General features: G+C 37.8%; 1 protein-coding gene and 1 long non-coding RNA gene across 6 annotated transcripts in view; one reads left to right on the forward strand and one right to left on the reverse strand.

Moving 5' to 3' along the window:
• LOC106878549 (uncharacterized) overlaps positions 1 to 7,534 on the reverse strand; it is a 319,929-nt gene that overhangs the window by 72,514 nt on the left and 239,881 nt on the right. The gene's annotated exons all lie outside the window — the stretch shown is intronic.
• Positions 1 to 7,534, forward strand: part of LOC128251250 (uncharacterized) — a 23,185-nt gene that overhangs the window by 6,998 nt on the left and 8,653 nt on the right. The window lies entirely within an intron of this gene.

The raw sequence follows: 7,534 nt of genomic DNA on the forward strand, positions 1-7,534 counted from the left end.
CTGCGACAAAGGTAAAGGTGACGCTTTAAATACAAATAATTACAGAGGTATCAAGTTGTTAGATCAGGTAATGAAGGTCACGGCGAGGGTCATAGCCCAACTAATTAGGGAGCGAGTCAGTTTAGATGAAATGCAGTTTGGGTTCGTGCCAGGGAAAAGTACCACTGATGCTATATTTCTGGTAAGACAGCTGCAAGAGAAATACCTAGCCAAGGATAAACCTCTGTACTTGGCTTTCATTGACATGGAGAAAGCCTTTGACAGGGTCCCCCAATCCCTTATCTGGTGGTCAATGACGAAACTAGGGATAGATGAAGGGTTAGCTGTGAGAGTTGTGCAGGCCATATACAGGGACGCTGTCAGTAAGGTGAGGGTTGGCAACAAGTACAATGAAGAATTCTGAGTAGAGGTAGGAGTGCACCAAGATTCAGTCCTCAGCCCCCTCCTATTTATCATAGTCCTCCAGGCAATAACAGAGGAATTCAAGACAGGATGCCCCTGGGAGCTCCTCTGTGCTGACGACTATCAGACAACTAATTGCTAAGTCACTATCAGAACTAGAGGAGAAGTTTCAGGTGTGGAAACAAGGATTAGAATTGAAGGGCCGTAGAGTCAACCTAGTTAAAGCCAAAGTCCTAATAAGTAGGAATGCAGACAAACCACAAATCTCTTCAGGTAGATAGCCCTGCTCGATCTGTAGAAAAGGCATAGGTAGAAACTCTAAAAGATGTACCCAGTGTAAGCTATGGACACACAAGAGGTGCAGCAACATCAAAGGAAGGCTAAATGGGAAGATGGTTTTTGTATGTAGCAGATGCTCAGGAGCAATAAACACTGAAAATGTGCAGAGAACAACTTCCATCACATTCCAGTGAGAAAAAGTAGAAGTAGTTGATAGTTTCCGTTACCTAGGTGACCAAGTCAGTAGCCGGAGAGGGGGGCACTGAAAGTGTAGCTGCTAGAATAAGACTAGCCTGGGCAAAGTTCAGAGAGCTCTTACCTCTGCTGGTGACAAGGGGCCTCTCACTCAGAGTAAAAGGCAGACTGTATGACGCATGTGTACGAACAGCTATGCTACATGGCAGTGAAACATGGGCCGTGACTGCTGAGGACATGCGTAAGCTTGCAAGAAACAAATCCAGTAGGCTCCGATGGATGTGTAATGTCAGTGTGCATACTCGACAGAGTGTAAGTACCTTAAGAGAAGAGTTAGACCTAAGAAGCATCAGATGTGGTGTGCAAGAGTATGGCCATGTGGTGAGAATGGATGAGGATAGGTGTGTGAAAAAGTGCCACATCTTAGCGGTTGAGGGAACCTGTGGAAGAGGTAGACCCAGGAAGACCTGGGATGAGGTGGTGAAGCATGACCTTCGAACATTAGGCCTCACCGAGGCAATGACTAGTGACCAAGACCTTAGGAAATATGCAGTGCGTGAGAAGACCCAGCAAGCCAAGTGAGACCATAACCCGTGACCTATGCCAGGGGTGTAACCAGCCCACTTATGCTTACCTTTCCTTCATTGGACACTAAACTCTGCTTGCGAAGACCTGTTGAGTCAAGTGAAATCGAAATCAAATGAAATTCGCAAATGTGATGACTGGCACCCGTGCCAATGAAGCACTAAGAGCACCATCTAAGTATGATCGCTGCCAGAACAGCTGACTGGCTTCCATGCCAGTGGCACGTAAAAAGCACCATTCGAATGTGATCGTTACCAGCATTGCCTTACTGGCACATGAAAAAATATTCGAGCGAGGTCATTGCCAGTGCCGCTGGACTGGCTCCTGTGCAAGTGGCATATAAAAAACACCACTTGAGCGTGGCTGTTGCCAGTACTGCCTGACTGGCCCTCATGCCGGTGGCACGTAAAAATCAATTACAATCTATAGAAAAAATAAATGGGGGACATGTGGAATTGGAAATAATCATCATTAAGTTAGTTCAGTGATTCCTAAGTATTTATAAGTCTTGTGTTTTCTTCTAATTTTCTCTTTATTTCTTTTTCTCATTTAATATTCATTGATCAATTTTTCTCTTTTGACACAATTTTCAAATCCAAGTTTTCATGCTGGAAATGGCTAATGTGTATAATTTACAACACATACCTTATGCTCATCCATATATGCACAATGCTTGATAGTCATCCTGAAGCACTTCTATCCACATAGAGCCAAGGACAGGCTCTTGGAATATTCCTCTTCTGATAGGATTTTATCATTTTTTTTTGTCTATTGGTTAGAGTTGTGCAATTGCCTTTGATTTACTCATTTCATGCTTGAGGTTACTCTTTGTTTTTGGTGTTACTTCACTCATAGATAATGTTTTCAAAGTGCTTATGTAGAGAGCACTATCTAGAAATCAATCCATGCCAGGCTCAGGCCCTTCTTCCTTCTATAATTTTCCTTTATGGATTTATTGGTAGGTTAACTGATCCTTTACATCCATACAAGCATTTCCATTATCCACTTTGATTTTCTAGAAGCATGTTTACCTTGAAATCCCCCACCCCACCACCATCGCTGCTGCCACCAGGTGAGCATTTACTTTTTGTAATAATATTATCTGTGAATACTATAGGATGCCAAAAGGTGACAAGCTGGAAGAATCATTAGCAAACCAGGTAAAATGCTTAGTGGCATTTTATTTGTCTTCACATTCTTAGTTCAAATTCCATCAAGGTTGACTTTGTCTTTCATCCTTTCAAGGGTCACTAAAATAAGTACCAGTTGAGCACTGGGATCAATGTAGTCAACTTACCCATCCCCCAAAATTGCTGGCCTTGTGCCAAAATTTGGAACCAGTATTATAGGCTATAGGTTTTAGAGTTTCATCATTGCCACTGCCACTGCTACCACCATTGCTGTTGTTACCGCCACCACCTCCACTGCTGCTACTGTTGTGCCACTGCTTCTGCCATGGCTACCATCATTGTTTTGAATGACCACTTTTTCCATACTTGAATGGGTTGGACAGAATTTGTTGAGGTAGATTTTCTACAGCAAGATGTTTTTTCTGTTGCCAAACTTCTCCTGTTTCCAAGCAAGATAACATTCCTCATGATCAGATATATTTCATGGAAGAGCGAAAACAAAAGACCACTTGTAAGATGGTGGCATTTCTTCAGTTTTGAGGTTTTGAGGAATAGGATGGTCAATGTCTTGGTGAGTTATTCAAGTGTTATTTCTCACACTTCTAGGAAATTGTTAAATAATACCTTTGTAATTATTGATAGGTATTTTTTGCAATAAGAAGAATGCATACATCAGCAAGAAAAAAATCTGAAACAAATATTCTTTCAGTGGAGTTCTCCATGCTATATCTGTTCTGCACTGAATTACAGACACTCCCTTATCACTCTCATTGAGAAAAATGCAGTGAATCAGTGACAGGCTCATTAGAAACCTGTAATCAACAATGCAAACTTTTCACTACTTATGATAAAATTAAATAAATAATTAAAGCAACAGTTTGGCAGATAGTGGTGAATTGGGTAAGTTATTAGGGACATTTGTTGCGTTTATTCCAACTCTTTGTACTCTAAGTTCAAATCACACTATGGTTGACTCTACATTTAATCCCTTCAGGATCAATAATACAAATCCAAAGCAGTAGATTGGCAGAATTGTTAGAAAATCAGATGAGTTCATCCATTTTCCCATGTTAGCATGGGTTAGAACAGAAGTCACCAAACTTTTTTAACCATTGAGCCCCTTTAGCCACTTCTTCCACCCTCCTCATTTAAAATATCTTAATACCCTACCCTACCGTACCATATCTTAAATGCATATCAGGTATTTATGCTGGAAATTAAAATGTTAACTAAAATATACATGTACGACAAATTAAGAAATTCTACTGAAGATGACACCCTTTTTACATTTAAAACAATGTGTATGAGTATACAGCATTAAACTTTTAATTTTTATGAAATTGTTTTCACGGTTAGAAAATGTGACAAACGCGTCATATTACTGGAATATCTTTTATTGAAATTGACAACATCAATGTGAGGGATAAGCATGGTGAGCCTGAATCAAGGCATGATATCAGGCTGAATGTTGGTCAGTTTCAGTCTCAAATTGTCTCATTCCTCCAGGTTCAGATAATTCCTCTGTTTGCTGAGGATTGCGTTTGCATGGCTGAAGCCAGCTTCCACCATGTAAGAGCTAACCGTTAGATGAAAATATATTAGGGAGGTAAGGTAAATTGTTCTAGACCATTGTATTCTGAGTTCTTTGGTGGTTACCAGGCAACTTAATCTATTGTTTGGATTAACATCATCACTTGGTCCTTAAGTGCTTTCAGCAGAGTTCACTCTGTTGCAACATTAAGGTCTCTGGCTTGAGGCTAAGTTAAACTAGAGGCCTCATCTCTAGTATAAGACTGGTAAAAGGAAGGAAGAACAACTCCACCTTTCCTCCTACCACTCTTGAAGGCCCAGAAAACATAATGAGTCATGGATGCTAAACTTTCCTCTCTGAGTAAAAAATAAAATTTTAAAAAATGCACATCACTCATCCTTCTTCAACTTCAGCAAGTATAGCTTGGTGATGAATAAGCTCCATTACATCGCCTTGTGATTGATACTCAAACTAAAGACTTAGATAATGAATCGTCATCTGTGTTATTGTGATCGTCATCATCATGTTTTAACTCTTTAAGGTTGTGTATAGATAGCAAGTCTTACCATGCATTATGCAAAAATAAAAGAGAGAAAAAATACAAGATTTTAAAATTAAATTTTAATTACTACTTATGATTATATTTCAATAATCCTTGTATCAATGGAACACACAAAAGCATGCACCTAAGCAGAGACTGACTTTGCACTCAGGACACCAAGTTGTCACATAGCTTGCTTTCTTTCACTTTTCGTCATGGATTAGCAAATGCCCCTTTTTTGACCTTTTTTCTTGTTTCTGTACTTGGGACATAATCAGAATGGTGTCTTTCCATTAGTCTGTCAAAACTGACCTTCCTGGTGCTGTATTTGGGAGTTTGCCATATTTGGCAAGCAATTGGTGTACTGTTTCTCTATGGAAATCTTTGAACATCATGTGGTGAGCAGTTTTCATGAGGTACATGACAACATGACAACATCCATAATGTAAAAAAATAATTTTTTTGTACTATTTTACTCTTTTTCTAGCACACTCAAGTGTTGCCCGCTGCATGTCTGATTTATCAACTAGGCGTATGTTAGTCATATAATCAATAGTACAGTCAGGCATTTTCACAATTTCCTTGGTTTTATAATTTACTTTAGAACTGTTTACTATGTCTCCTTTGTGGAAAGTTGTGATCATTGTCACATCGCACTTATTAGCCCAATGTAATGTAAGAATGTTTCCACATTTTCTTCTCTCAATGTCACCTGGCTTCTTCAATTTGGAAAACTTTGGCACATTTTTCCTGTTTTCCCTGAGAGTTCCACAAGTTCCAGCTTATAACAAAAATATGGCTTATGTACCACATCTATCTTCTTCACAATTTAGCAGTGTGTCAATAAACCACACATGACCTTGAAGGGTTAATGTCCACTTTCCTGTGTTTGCCTCTCTTTCTCTCTCTCTCTCTCTCTCTCTATATATATATATATATAAAGAATGAGGGTTTAGTTCACTTGTGATCTAAACAAATAGGTACACAGAGTAAGTGCTATAGTTTGTCGACCGTTAGGTTCCAAGATCACAGCTAAGGCTGGATCTAGGGATCCGTCATCAGAGACAAGGTATGAATATTTTAGACAGGGGAAATTTACAGTTTACAAGGAATAAAATAGAAGAATAAAGATAGAAGAATATAGGCAAGAGAATAATAATCACAACTCATCTTTAAAGATGATTCATACTTTGTCTCTGATGACGGAATGCCCAGTGTGTGGACATGCTAACCTACTACTTCAGTTAACCCAGAAACAGCTGTAAGACTCCGAATTCACCTTACCCTAATTAAATTATTCTAAATGACTTGAGATATTCATTTTGCCTTGGTTTTTTGATTTTTCCTCTTATATATATATATATATATGTATATATATATATATATATATATGATGCCAAATACATATGCTTCATGTGGTCACTTACATCGTACACAGCCTTAAAAGTGAAAAAGTGTACTTAAAAAAATAGTTTAGAAAAAGACAGGATGGTCATGGCTAGAATGCCTTTCATTTGAAGTTTGCTTATTCAGGAATGACTTGATAAATAAACAACAAAAAAATTATGAAAATTTGAATATTTCTGGTAGTCTGAATTTATGGGAAAATTCAAACACATCACTGCCTTTGCTACTGTTGTTCAACATCTGTTTTCCCACGGTGGCCTGGGTTGGACAGGTCATCACGGTCCAAATCAGCTTTTATTTGGACTATAGATTAAAAATAAATGAATAAGTCTGAATGTGCTTCAATTTCTATAGAATGACAGTAAAACACCATAAATTACAACACAATTTCAAAATTGGGAATTATGAATCTTATTTTATAGAAATTGGAATAAAATTGATTTTTGTTGATTTATTAGGTAACAGCCTTTCCATAAGAGAATATTAATTTGTGTTGTTCATAGGACAAATGTACCCACATTTAAATATATGCAAGTATAAATGCACTGTACACATACCTTACACATATCACATACCCATACACACAAACATATACATATGAGTATGTGTATGTCTATATATATATATATATATATATATATACACACACATAAATACTAATTTCCGTGTGTGTTCCTGTGCATGTGAGAGAGTGCATTTGGCACTCTTGATATGTAGGCTGTACTAAAAGAATGTTGAAACTTTCCAGGTGCCAGCACAGGGAAAGGATGATCTATCATTCCTGTTTACCCAGACTCCAAATAGATAGTTCATTCTATACATACTTACACATACACACACAGTCATACATAAATGCATACACACATATATACATTTATACACACACACACACACACACACATACACAGATGGATGGATGGATGGATGGACGTGCAAAAGCAGACAGTGGGGACCAACATAGCCCACAGGTTAGTTGGATTCTGTCAAACTGGCTAATGTATGCATGCATGGAACATGGACATTAAATGATGATGACGATGATATATAAATTATCAGCTAGTTGTTCATAAGTAATAAAAAGCACACTCAAAATGTTTAATCGAGCAGTTATATATTGGTCAATATGTCTGAAGAGTCATCAATATTGTCTAGGTGTAATAGTCAGTGGAAAACCAATGCTAACATTCTGATGAGTAATATGCCTGCTAAACAATACATGGATATATATATAATGATATGTAATTGTAAGATCCAAGGATCTAGGTGTAGGAAGTTAGTAAGCTTCAAGAAGTCTATAGTAGGTACAAAAAACAACTTTTAGGAACAATAATAGTTTATTGGTGTATAACTAGTGGAGTACATGTTGTTGAGTAATTATTACTTTCAAGGTTCTGCTAGCTAGGAAACATATGTAGCTTGGATTTTACCTGCTCTATTCCATCAATTTGGATTTATATATGTGTA

This window comes from Octopus bimaculoides, chromosome 2, assembly GCF_001194135.2.
Source record: "Octopus bimaculoides isolate UCB-OBI-ISO-001 chromosome 2, ASM119413v2, whole genome shotgun sequence".
Classification (NCBI taxonomy): domain Eukaryota; kingdom Metazoa; phylum Mollusca; class Cephalopoda; order Octopoda; family Octopodidae; genus Octopus; species Octopus bimaculoides.